Source organism: Lathyrus oleraceus, chromosome 2 (genome assembly GCF_024323335.1).
Source record: "Lathyrus oleraceus cultivar Zhongwan6 chromosome 2, CAAS_Psat_ZW6_1.0, whole genome shotgun sequence".
NCBI lineage: Eukaryota > Viridiplantae > Streptophyta > Magnoliopsida > Fabales > Fabaceae > Lathyrus > Lathyrus oleraceus.
Window position 1 is genome coordinate 468,452,225 of NC_066580.1, and position 14,407 is coordinate 468,466,631.

The 14,407-nt window shown below is 33.2% G+C and overlaps 1 pseudogene; it reads left to right on the forward strand.

The window, feature by feature from the left end:
- Positions 1-437: 437 nt before the first annotated feature.
- On the forward strand, positions 438-7,259 carry LOC127123774 (uncharacterized; annotated as a pseudogene).
- The last annotated feature ends 7,148 nt before the right edge of the window (positions 7,260-14,407 follow it).

The window sequence follows — 14,407 nt, forward strand, 5'->3', positions numbered from 1 at the left end:
CCTGTAATAGTTATGTACCTTAAAATACCAGAGACTGAGTAAAAATTGTTGAACGCCTTAGTACAAAATTTAAGGCCATTTTCGGTTCTCAACATCTTGACCTTTCTGCCAATCTGATTTTTGACCAGAGTCTTAAAAGTTTTGAAGTTCTCAAAAGTTTCATCCTTAGTCTTCTGGATGAATACCCATAACATTCTAGAATAATCATCAACTATGGATAGAAAATACCTTGCCTCTGAATATGATGGACACCTTTCAGGCCCCCAAATATAAGCATTGATGTAATCAAGGGATCCATGTGTTCTTCGTTTGCCTTTATTGAACTTCACTCTGGAAGATTTTTCAAGTACAAAGGGTTCAAAAACCTTTAGCTTTTTGACTTTGTCTCCACCAAGTATACATTGTTTCCCTAATTCTACCTGACCCCTTTCACTGACATGGCTCAATCTCATGTGCGATATTTATGTCTTCGACAAAGGTTTCGTGGATGCAACATTTGCAGAGCTACTAACAACTTCAGCCTCAAGGGTATACACGCCTTGTTTCTTCATGCCTCTTAAGACTTCCTTCGACCCCTTCACGACTTTTAGAATACTTTTATCTCCTTGTAAAACATATCCTTTCTTGTCGAATTCACCAAGAGAAATCAAGTACATACTTGACTTCAGTCAACAACCATATTGACTCATCATGGAGCTTGAATCTCACAAATCCAACACCTAAAATCTTGAAAGCTTTATTGTTTTCGAGCAATACAGATTCACCATCTTGATCACATAGTTCCCCGAACAAGTCTTTGTTTTGAGTCATGTGCCAAGTGTAACCTGAATCCATAATCTACTATTTACTTGAGTTGCCGCTTGAAACCACAAGAACATCAGATGAGTCAAAATCATCTTGAATAATGGATGTGTTTCAATTATCCTTACCTCCATGATCTTTTAGGTATTTAGGGCATACTTTTCTTGTATGACCCTCCTTCTTACAGTGCTAACATCGAATACCAGATGCATCACCACTATAAGACTTCTGCTGACTTTAACCCCTATTCTTGTCGAACTTTCCATCTCTCTTTGTGAATTTTACCTTAATCGACAAGCCTTCACCAATCGAAGTTGGCTTGTGCTCATTTCGTTTGTTCAAATCCTTAAAATACAAGACTGATTGAACTTTTTCAAAGGCCAAAGACTTTCTTCCATACAAGAGAGTTTCTTTGAAGTGAGCATGTGATATGGGCAAAGCACACAACAACAACAGTGCTTGATCTTCGTCCACAATCTTGACATCAATATTTTCAAGATCGAGAATCAGATTGTTGAACATATCCAACTGCTCATCCATAACTTTGTCCTCAATCATATTGAACAAATACAGAGCCTGCTCCAGGTAGAGGCGATTGACCAACGATTTGGTCATGTACAAACTTTCGAGTTTCACCCATAACCCCGAAGTCATCATCTCCTTCGAAACCTTTTGAAGAACCTTATCACCAAGGATCAGTAAGATGGTGATGTGGGCTTTCTCTATATAGTTGTTTTTTCTTTTTACGTTAATGCAACATCCAGGTCTTCGGCTCCCTTCAATGCTTCTAAACAACCATGCTTAACCAGTGGGGTGTTAATCTTTAAGTGCTACATACCAAAACCATTCACTCCCGTGAATTTTTCAATCTCATACTTTGTTAAAGACATTTTTTCCATGCTCACTGCACTAATTTATTGTCAAAACAATACCAGAATAACAAAGTATAATCGGTTTCTTAATCGGAAATAAACCCACAAGGGTAGAAAAAGGGAAGCAAGAAGAACATAACAAGTTGATTAGAAACTACTATTATTTACCTTCTCTTTGAAATAAGATTACAAGTGTTACAAAATAGTAAATAAGCTCTCTCACCCTAATTAGGATTTGCATTATATAATTACGAGAGACTAATAAGATATTTATGAGAAAAATAACACACTAAACTAATGGGCTTTTACACACAAACCCATTACACAAGCTAACTTAGAGAGCCAACTAACTTAAACAATTGGCATAACAAACATGCCTAATTCGACATCCTTACAATCCTAGCATACTTCGACTATAACATGTGAACAAACTTCGATAACATGCTAATGATTCCATCGGATTGTCGAAACAAGAATCTATCCTTTGACCATACTAGAGTTTGATCCAATATCTCATAAATCTCCACCTTTGAACAAACTCTATAACATCAAGGGAACAAATTAACTTTCTTCGTGTAGTTTTATCAACTGCACACAGTGGAAAAACTTGGAACTTGATAATGTCTTGGTGATCATATCAGCAACATTGTGATCTTTCGAAAACTTTAACACTTGGACTTCTCCAAGTTCGATTACCCCTATGACAAAATGCAGCCTCACGTTGATGTGATTGGTTCACTCATGATAGGTTGAATTCTTTGACACATGTATAGAACTTTGACTATCACACTTAACAGTGATAACTCGACCTTGAAGTTTCAACTCCTTAGCAAAACCTTCAATTGGGCATAACAAATAGGCCCAATTCTACATGCTTACAATCCTAGCATACTTCGACCACAACATGTGAACAAACTTCGAAAACATGCTAATGATATTATCGGATTGTCGAAACAAGAAGCTACCCTTCTACCATACTAGAGTTCGATCCAATATCTCACAAACTTGAAAGTTTATCTTCTAGTAAATCATATTTTATTATGTTTTAACATCTCTTGAAGTATTATGAATCAAAGAGTTTCTCTCTCATCTTGAGTATATCGATTTGATCGAACTCGATGAACAAATTTTATGTGCAGTTGTCTTTTATTTTGTTTCCTTCTTATTTTGGTTTTGCTTATAGGGTTTGGTAGATTATTTATTTAGGCCATTTATTTTGGTTCTCATTATTCTTTGTCTGACACGTCAAAGTTTTTGGTGTGTTTAAACCTTTCAATTTCATAACAAAATAAATAATGTGCTATTTTATAAGTAACTTTTTTATTAAAATATATGGTTTTTTGATAATTTATATTTTGGAAAAAGTTGTCTCAAATTTTTGTGAGGGACAATAGTTCATGTTTTTGTCTAGTCCTTTGATGTATATTTTATTCAGTTTTATGGTCAACTTCTACTTCAAATAAAGTACAAAAATAATTGTCATACATGATCATTTGTTTTTAAGAAAATTAAACAAATCTTACATATTTACGTTATTTTTATTATATTTAATGTATTTTTTTATCTCGCCTTTATCTTATGTTTTTGCTGCCTCCCTTCCCTTTCTTATCTTCCATCCATAATTAAGCACCAGTGAAATCATGTAGATAGACGAGATCGTAGTGCAACATTTTCAAACGGTACCACCATATAACCCCTCTAAGGTCATTTTTCACCAACACTACCAATATTTGATTGTTATTTACACAATGGTTAGGCTTGCACATATCGTAAGTTCATGACTCGTTATGATTACATGGTGCATTACGTTCATCAATTTTGTGAATAAGAAAGGTTTAATGTGTGGGAATATATGAGGTTATATGAGCTTGCTCTTGGGTGAGATCTTTATGTTGTTGTTGAGTTGAAAACTTTATGGACCTATGGTATTTCTTTTCCTACTTTCATACTACTATATTCTCTGTATCCTTCATTGATTCACATTTCATATTTTAGAAGTCGGTCAGCAGAGCCGGTTCTTTTCCTGTGCAAGTTGTGCAGTAGCACAGGGCCTCACTTTTTGTGGGGCCTCAAATTAACTATTATTAGTGAATATAAAAAAAATTAATAAATAAAAATGTTTTTGTATCACATATAATAAATGAAATATTAAATGCTGAAAAATAGGATATTTGGAAACCAAACGTTTTTTTCTCCTTTCTCACACGTTCTCACTTCTCTCTCCTCTCAAACGTTATTCTCTTCTCTCTTTCTCTGTTAGAGCTGTTTGAAACCAGAAAAAAAAATCTTATTTTTTCTTTTCAATCCTATCTTTTATCAGGTTAGTTTATTCAATTAGTTACTTTCCATTTATTTTTATTGTGATTATTTGATTTTGAAGGTAGAAAAAATAGTAATTTTAGATTCATTTTAAATTTTAGGGTGAAATCATATTTTAGTTCCTGTATCAATATTGATTTTAGATTTTAGATTTTATGGTGGAAATGAGGGTAACTTGTGTTCTTTATAAAATTATAATATATAAATAAATAAAATTTTAGGGTGAAATGGGATACTAGTATACTGTATATACTACTTAGTAGTATCAAAATTCAAAATAAGAATACTGTTGGTGTTGGTGACGATTTTTATACCTACTTTTTCTCATAAGACCAAATTGCAATTTGGAATCTTTCAAAGCAAAATTAGTATGTACTAGTATTGATATTTTTTATGATTAATTTATAATTTATTTAATTAAATGTAATTTATTTTCTTACTATTAATTTATAATTATTAATTTTTTATGGTACTATATTAGAGAAGAACACAACATAATAAAATATAATTGAATATTAATTAAAGTCTTTTCTCCATGATTTAATTATTAATATTTTTTGATGATTAATTTATAATTTCTTTTATTTAATGTAATTGATTTTTTTTTGTTATTGATGTAGGAACACAATTTCACAACAGGATAATTAGTAGATCATCGACGGACACAAAAGACAGTGTGAGAAATTTCAGGTTTTTCTTATTATTCCTCCTAAGATGCCTCCTAAGAATAGAAAATTTGAATGTGAAAATGATAAACGTAAGAAAAAGAAAAAAATTGGAGAGTTAATTCAATCTCAAGTAGGAGCTCTTGATAAATTTTGAATCAAAGAACCACAAGTTTCAAATGAAAGTCGTTATGTTGATAATATTGATAGTTTGTCTATTGAAAATGATAATCTTGATAGTGTGCCTATTGAAAATGATAATCTTGATAGTGTGCCCATTGAAAATGATAATCTTAATAGTATGCCCATTGAAAATAATAATCTTGATAGTGTGCCAATTGTTGATGAAGTTAATAATGATGATGATGATGATGATAATGTTGATTATGATATATTTGATCCAAGAAATTGAGATCGTCTTCAACCTAAACTGATTGATTTATTAGTTGCGAAAGGTCCTAAAAGAGATAATTCTATTGTGAAGGGTCCTAGAGATAGTTTGAATAGACGTTTTACGGCTAATTTGTATACTAGAGCTTTAGCAAATGGAGAGGTGTGTGATAGAGATTGACTTGTTTATTCGAAAGAGCTTGATAGAGTATTTTGTTTTTGTTGTAAAGTTTTTAAAAATGTGATTGTTAGGGGACAATTAGCAAATGAGGGTTATAGTGATTGGGTACATGTTGGTGAAAGAATTAAAGAGCACGAGTTAGGCATGGAACATGTTAAAAATATGACTACTTGGTATGAGTATCGCAAAAGGCTGCAAAAATTTCAAACTATTGATAAAACAACTCAAAGATTAATTAAGAAAGAAAAGAATCACTGGAAAAATGTTTTAAAAAGAGTTATTTCAATAGTGAAATTTCTTGCTAAACATAATTTAGCCTTTCGTGGTTCTAAGGAGAAATTGTACGAAGATAGCAATGGAAACTTTTTGGGTTTGATTGAAATGTTAGTTGAATTTGACCCAATCATCCAAGAACATGTTAGACGTGTTACAACTCAAAAAGTTCATATTCATTATCTTGGGCATAACATACAGAATGAGTTGATTTCATTGCTTGGTTCTGCGATTAAAATTGAAATCATTAGAAAAATCAAACATGCAAAGTATTTTTCAGTGATACTTGATTGTACTCCTGATGTTAGTCACCAAGAGCAGATGTCTTTGATAATAAGATATGTGGATATTTCTTCAGCTTCTGTTAGTATTGAGGAATCATTTTTAGGATTTTTGAATGTGAATGATACAAGTGGTCAGGGGCTTTTTGATGTTTTACAAAATGAATTGAAAGAACTTGGTCTCGACCTATTTGACGTGAGAGGGCAAGGTTACGATAATGGGTCCAATATGAAAGGAAAACACCAAGGTGCGCAAAAGAGATTTTTAGACATAAATCCGAGAGCCTTTTATACTTCTTGTGGTTGTCATAGTCTTAATTTGGCATTGTGTGATATGGCTAACTCTTGTATTAAAGCTAGGAATTTTTTTGGAATTGTTCAACACATTTATACAATTTTGGCCAATTCTACTAAGAGATGGCAAATTTTGAAAGATAATGTAAAAGGGTTGACTCCAAAATCATTGTCATCCACTCGTTGGGAGAGTCGTGTAGAAAGTGTCAAAGTTATAAAAACTCAAATGTTAGAATTTACAGAAGATTTGCTTGAAGTGTCAGAAAATGATCTTGATCCTAAAATACAAAATGAAGCTAAATCCTTAGCAACAAATGAGCTTGGTGATTTTGAGCGTTTGATGGCTATAATTATTTGGTTTGAAATATTATCTGCAATTAGTTCTGTTAGCAAGCTTTTACAGGAAAAGGATATGCTTATTGATGTTGTTATGCAAAAAATTAAGAGGTTGATTTCGTATTTTGAGGGATATAGAGAAACAGGTTTTTATAAGGTATTGATTAACGCTAAGGAAATTGCGGTGGAATTGAATATTGCCCAAATATTTCCTCAAAGGCGTATAATTAAAAGAAAAAGGCAATTTGATGAGAATTTGAATATCCCATCAGTCGAGCTATCAGAAGAAGAATCATTCAGGATTAATTATTTTCTTTACCTTGTTGATCAAGCTGTTGTTTCTCTTAATAAGAGGTTTGAGCAATACCAAGAGTATGAAAGTGTTTTTGGTTTCTTGTTTACTTCTCACAAGTTACAATCATTAGATGATGCAACTTTGAAGTCTTGTTGTACTAACTTTGAGCAGACATTGAAACATAATGAGCAATCTGATATTGATGGGAATGAATTTTTTGCAGAGTTGAAGTTACTAAGAGAAATGTTGCCTGAAGAAACCATAAGATCTAATGATATATTATTATTTTTAAAAGGCTTGGATTGTTTTCCTAATACAGTTATTGCATATAGAACCTTATTGACTATTCCTGTGACAGTTGCTTCTGCAGAAAGAAGTTTTTCAAAATTGAAGTTGTTAAAGACTTACTTGCGGTCTACCATGTCACAAGAAAAGCTTAATGGATTGACATTAATAGCTATTGAAAATGATATTTTGGAGACAATAAAATATGAAGACTTAGTTGACGATTTTGCTTCAAAAAGTGTTCGTAGAAAGGCTCTTTTTATGTAGTTAGATAACTTAAGTTGTAAGAAATGGTGTTAGTAGTTTAAACAATACCTTTGAACTTTTTGGTACTTCATTTGGTTAATATATAATTTTATCTTTTGTTTGTCATTTTTAATCATTAAAATTTTATATATATATATATATATATATATATATATATATATATATATATATATATATATATATATATATATATATATATATATATATATATATATATATATATATATATATATATATATATATATATATATATATATATACATATATATATATATTTATTTAGGCCCATTTTTAAAATTAGAACAGGGCCTCTGAATTGGTTGGGTCGGCCCTGTCGGTCAGTAACCTTGGTTGTTGATTTGGTAGTGGTTTTATGAGATAAGTTAGTTGGGTTGATGGTTTAAGGTTATTTCTTCATCATCCTCGGATTTGGTGCCTCTCCAAGTTTGGTTAAAAATAGCTTGTCAGTGCTTGTTGCACTCAATGACTTGTTGATTAATGAACTTCTTATCATGTTAGGAGTCGATTTCATTCATAAATATTCAAAAACTAGATTCTTTGATGTCCAATTCACACATCACCTTTCTTTTACAATTTAGTTTCATGTTTGTGTGTGGGTTTGTTGGATTCTACAAGTGATGCGTGTGTGCCTGTCTCTAAATTTAGATTTGGTTTCTGGTTTTGATTTTATTTTCTATTGCAATTAAAATTGTAGTGTATTACCCATTTGAGTTGTTCTTTTTTGTTTTAACTTGGTTAGACACTATGTCCTCCTAATCTTTTTGTACGAATTATTTTTACTTAATCTACTTAAGTTGTTGTAGATACTTTTGCATCCCATTTTCTTAAAAAAAATGTGTTTGTTTTACCGTATAGGTAGTTAAAAATTATTTGAGCCCTATAGAATTGATTTTATATGATTAACTAATGTAAATTATAATTAATTTTACTTTTAGATAAAGCTAATTTTAATTAAGTATCAACTAACAATCTATTTTAACTCTAAACATGGTTTTTAAATTCAAATGTTTTTTTAACTATAACTTAATATATTTATTTCACTATGGAACAAAAGATTGATGGTGCACTGATGAAAGACAATGTAAAAGCTCTGTAGTACAATAGTGCAAGTCTCTAGTAGGTAGAGTCGTGGGTGTACCTGGAAGATTAACACCTCAACTCCCAAAGTAGTCAGGTTAGACATGTGTAATCATTAAGAGTGAATGAAAATTGTACCTATTATGATGCATAAGTGTGTTCATATATGGTCGACCGTTGAAACTATTTCCAGTAGATTCAATGTAGATTGCGGAAGACCATTGGATTGGATCAGACGGCTTGAGATGACTCATGGCTTCAATCTTTTGTGTGGCCTCATAGTGAAAGTCCATATGTTTTCCACTCTAGAATGAGAGTATTAGGGGTTGGAGCTTTTGTATTAGGTCGATCTTGTTAGTCCGTTTAGACAACCTTGAACAATTTCCCCTAGTCGTTGCAACCAGACACATAGCTGGATTGTGACAAAATTATTAAGACCGAGCTCTATTTTGTCTTTCTCTGTTGCTTCAAGATTTCTTGGAAGACCCCCAAATTAGGGAAGAGTCCTAATGTGTGTTGAGTGGTAGTATGTGATCTAGAGAACACACTTATCAAATGCTAGTTTTATAACTAAAAAGTTTCTTTGGGAATACTTTCTACGTGGCCCTAAGCTTTTAGTGTAGGGGGTGCTGATGCCTCTATAACACTTTGGTGGACATAAGTATCATTATTTAACTGAGGTTAATCTTGAATCATTGGTTGCATCTTCTAATGTTCTAATGAATCTCTCCCCCATAAATGCTTCCTGAATATACCTTCTTAAAATTCATTAAGAACATATCCAACTTCATATTGTTCCGTACATTTTTAGAAAAAGGATGGATGCGCCTCTCATGTATAGGCTCCTTAAGATCAAATACGAAGTTCACTTCTTTTTATGAGGCTGGCCTCAATAGGGTCGGTCAGTGATCGGAAAAATAGCTAGTGTACTATTTTGCCTGTTATAGTAATAAAGGGGAAATTCCCCGAATGTCGATCTCAAGGACTGCAAGTTAATATTGAGTTCAATTCATCGTTTAATTAAACAAAAATTATAATTGGGGTTTTTAAATTCAAAATTATAAAAAATAAAGGCAAAAAAAATAATAATAAAAATAAGGGTTTGCAAGGTATGAGGAATAATGCCAGGGAAGGTGTATGATTTATCCCTATAAAAATTCTAAGTCACTATTGCATCAACAAATATCAATTACTACCAGTTCTCATGAGTATTTTCTCCCAAGTCCTTGGTGAGAATTTTTTTAATCATTCTACCCTAATTTCTATGTCCATAGGCAATTGGGGTGAAGTTAAGCTTTATTATATCAAGAATGCTCTGATTCACACAGGGTATCCCTAGTCTTAGTTGATATCTACTGCAGAGTAACCTTATGAAAACCTTAGCAATGGCGGTCCAGCCTAATTGATAACCATAAAACAATCTCGATTGGTCCGAAAGAGAAAGCATTAAACATATCAAAAGGTTACCGTAAGAATAATATTCTAAATGCAATTGTAAACTCAAAGTCATTGCAATTCTAAATCGGGGACACCCCCTAGCATTGGGGGATTTAGCTACTCATATTGTTCAAAGAAAATTCAATATAAAAAATACACATTACAAGTAATTGGATGACTTGGATCTTCAATCACTTCCGCTCATGAAAACCTTCTACTCTCCGAATTCCTTGATCTTTGTAATCCCTGAATGCCTGACAATTATGTGTTTGCCTCGTTCCAAGATCCCCTTTTTCTCTTGTAGGAACTCTCCTAATATAATGAAAATCCCTTGGCAGAAGGTGGTAATCTCCAAAACGTCCCTTCAGCTTAAGCACGATGAAAAAGCCCGAAAACTGGAAAATTAGCATTTTGGGATGACACTGGCCGTGTCAGCTGACACGGGCGACCGTGTTAGACCACTGTTTTGGGCATTACTTCTTCTTTCTTGGCCTTCCTCCTGACACGGCCCGTGTCAGGCCTCCTGAACTGTAAAATATTCTTTTTTTTATCGCTAGAACTTTCCACTTTCTCGCATTGAGTCCGTTGGATCTTCTCCGTGGACCTGAAGGGCATAAATAACGACAACCAAAGCGTTAAATCACAAAAACACAAAGTAAAACTGACAATTAATAAAATTGCTTAAATAACTTACGGGAATGAAGATTAACTTTACAAGTACCATAATGCGTACACAGTGTCTTAAAATCCTTGGTTTCTTGTCGGATAAGCAACAAAAACATAGTGAAAATGGTGACCGATCAGTCAGTAAACTCTTTGTCTTGATATATGCTTCTATCAAAACTATTCATGACGGTTGCATTGTATTTTCAGGTACAGCCAAAACTAGGCCCAATGTGACAATATTTGGTTTGTTATATGTCTCATGTATGAAGGAATGGTTGATGCCTAATGCCCTCATGATTCAGACCTTGGACATGACATCCACCCTAGTGTTCTTATCACGATGCATGTGAGGTATCTCTTAAGATATAAATGAAACTAACTAGTATTTTACTATGGTGACATAATTATAAAGCAAATGGATAATTAGCATGTGCTTCCTCTTTGACTTGGGAAACAACCAATTGTGAATTCATGTGTAACTTGACTTCTTCTGCCCTTTATATCTGATGCCAGCGTGAGGCTGGTGATGAATACTTCATACTTTGATTGATTGTTAGTGGTAGGAAATTCAAAATGCAAAGATACTTATACTATCAACCCTGTGTCACTTTTGAGGATGAGACATGCGTCACTTCCTCTATTTTTTGACGATACGTTTATGAATATGGTCCATTTTATATATGGTTCTACTAAGGACAATGCCATTTTTGCAATGAAATATGTAAAAACTTGATATCTAAGGTATTTTCTTGGTTCAAAGGAAATATCAAACTGGAATATTTTGATCAAACACTTTGTCATTAGTCTTTCTAAATCTAGCATAAGGAGAAATTTCTTTACAGGTTGGATCATTTGAATCTGTTATGGTGTGTGATAAGAAATAACATCACAACTTTCTTGAAGTTGTTAATAAGGCTAGAACAATTTTCTATATCTTTTGGTATCGCATTTTCGGATCAGCTAGTACTTTTAATATGAAGTATGTTGGTCTCTACATATTATCTACTTCTCTTATAAGGATTGTACTTACCCCCTCGACATACACAACAAAATAAAGGAACGAAGTTTTTCGACTAGTGGTTGGATAAGACTGGAGGGTTGGAAAGGGCACTTTCAAATGCAATGGCATACTCACATTTTGATGTCCACTGAAATTTCCCTTATTTCCTCAATATCTTATAGAATAAAGTGACATGTAAAGATGATCTTCAAATGAATTTGCTAATAGCAATGAGCATCCCATTTGGTTTCATTATCTTTTTATTCGTGGTTAGGCTCTTTATTTTGATTATCACATCACATTTGTTAGGGTTGGCTTCAATACCTTTTTTTGTCAAATAGAATGCCAAGAATTCTTTGGACCTAATGCCCAAAGTGCATTTCTCTGGGTTAAGTATCATGTTATATTTCCAAATATGGTTAAACACACTAGTGGGATAGGGGTCATAAAAATTTTCTTTGATGAACTTGATGGTCATATCGTTCATGTAAACTTCTAGTATTTCAAATATTTCTCCTTAAAATATCTTGTTCATCATTCTTTGACACATTGCACACACATTTTTTAGGTCGGCGGGCATGACGTTGTATCGATAATTTGCGTGCTTCATATTGAATGAGGTATTGGTTTTCAGCTTCATGCAAATTAATTTGATTATACATAAAACAAGTGTCCATAAACGACAACAACCAGTATGCGGGAGAATTGTCTACTAGTTTATCAATGTTAGGTAATGGGTATGAATCCTTGTGGCATGCTTTGTACAAGTCTATGTAATCTACACACGCGCTTTGTTTCTTGATGCTTTCTCAATCAATACGACATTGGGAATCATTTGGTGTATTTTAGCTAAGAAATAAATTCTGAAGGAGTTCCCGAATCGTGCTCCTTGTAGCCTTGACCTTTTGGGGGACTAACGTCTCTTTATTTGGGGTACATAGAGGATTGAAGGGTTGATGTTTAATTGATGATAGGCATGCTATATTCAATGTTGGGCATATTTTTTAAGAAAGGACGAAGAGGTCAAAATTGGCTTTGAGGAACTTGATGGGTCTCTCTCTATGGTGTTTGGGAGGTTGGCCCATATCTTTATTATTCTTCTGAGTTCTCGTTGAGCTAGAATGTTATTAACTCCCCATATGAGATAAGCCTTGAGATATTCATTCTTACTTTGATCTGGAGGTCATGCTCCTCATTTGTCGTGCATTTTTACAAACAGGTATTGAAATTTGTAATGTTGACATTGATAGAAATAATTGGTATTTTTCACCATCCTTTCTCGTTAGAAGGTTGTTGCGGATGGAAATTTTAATAATGTTTAATGTATTAGGTAGGATCTTGTTAAGCCATCATGGACAGTAGATGATGTTGGTTTTAGGTGTTGGCAGCAATTTTGGTAAAACCAAGAGTGTTCACAAGATGTTACATGTGATGTCTTAACATCTGATATCATGTACCTGATGGAAGTTTAAAAACATAATTATGCAGGATTGTTTCAGGATGTCATACCCAATGTCATGACATCTGATATTATGTACCTGCTGGAAGTTTAAAATATAATTATGCAGGATTGTTCCAGGATGTCAGACCCGATGTCATGACATCTGTATACAGAACATTCAGTCTGAATGTTATGTATTATATGATTGCGTTTTTAATGCAAATCTATGTATGATTGAAGATCTGATTTACACACGCATTCAATCATTAATTTCAACCAGATTTACTTATTTTCCAAAGAGATCTAATCAGCTGTCATGAGAAGATTTAAACGGAAAATAGTTTTAGGGTTTTATGATGTCCAAGCCCATCCAAATGCTTCTATAAAAAGGACATGGAAAACCTGATTTGAAACACAAGAAATATAGAACAAAATATTGAGAGAGAATAAGGGTTTGAGTCTTGTGTGGTCGTGTGACTTGTAAGCCATTCAATTCATCCATAGATGATTGAATTGGTCTGATTTTTGAGTTGTAATTTGTCACTCAAAGCTTTTAAGCATGAGTGTGTGTCTACTTGATTGAAGTTGTTAAGTAAGATCAAGTGTGTGTCTTTGAAGAGTGTCTTCTTTTCATTGTAATTCTTGTTTATATCACTGGTGTGATTAAGGGGGAGTGAGTGGGATCTCATATCTAAGAGTTCTTAGGTAGAAGTCACACGGGTAGAGATTAGGTGAAAAAGACTGTAATTTGTGTTGTTTACTAAGAGTCTTTGAACTGATTCTATTTAGTGGATTTCCTTCCTGGCTTGGTAGCCCTCAAACGTAGGTGAGTTGCACCGAACTGGGTTAACAATTGCTTGTGTCTCTTGCATTACTGTTCTTTATCTTTTATCCTGTTTGTGTTGTTCAGATATTAGTGCCGTGACATTACCTTCGATATCTCATGTCTGATACCATAATTTCAGATGATTCATCATAAATATTATGGTATTTTATATTTAGGTGCATGGTAGAAGCAGTTGTCTTAAGAGCCATTAATAAGGGTCTCCCGAAAATATAATTGTAGATGCTTTTACAGGGGGACCACCAAAAGTTGCACGTCTACCGTACTCACACCGCTTCCTTCTCATAAATAGATCATTAACTCTATACTACCCCAAAGGGTGTGTCATATAATCTTTAAGGGCATTTAGGTTGATGCCTCACTATGGTGATAACTTCTCTCTTTTCAATCCTAACTATTCAAAGAGGCATACATGATGTCAATGACATTTCCTTGTCTATCAAAATTATTTGTACTTAATTGTTCTCTATCCTAGTCTTCATCACCACCAAAAGCATTTAGTTAGAGGCACCATCCAACTTTTTGCTCTCTCAGAACCGTAGAATGTGTATTTCATCCTTTGATATTTCCTTTTCCTTCTTCACCTCAGATCCTAAGGTTATTCTCATCATAAATTTCTTGAAGGGATCTTTCAAATGGGATAAATCTATGGTAATTGAGTC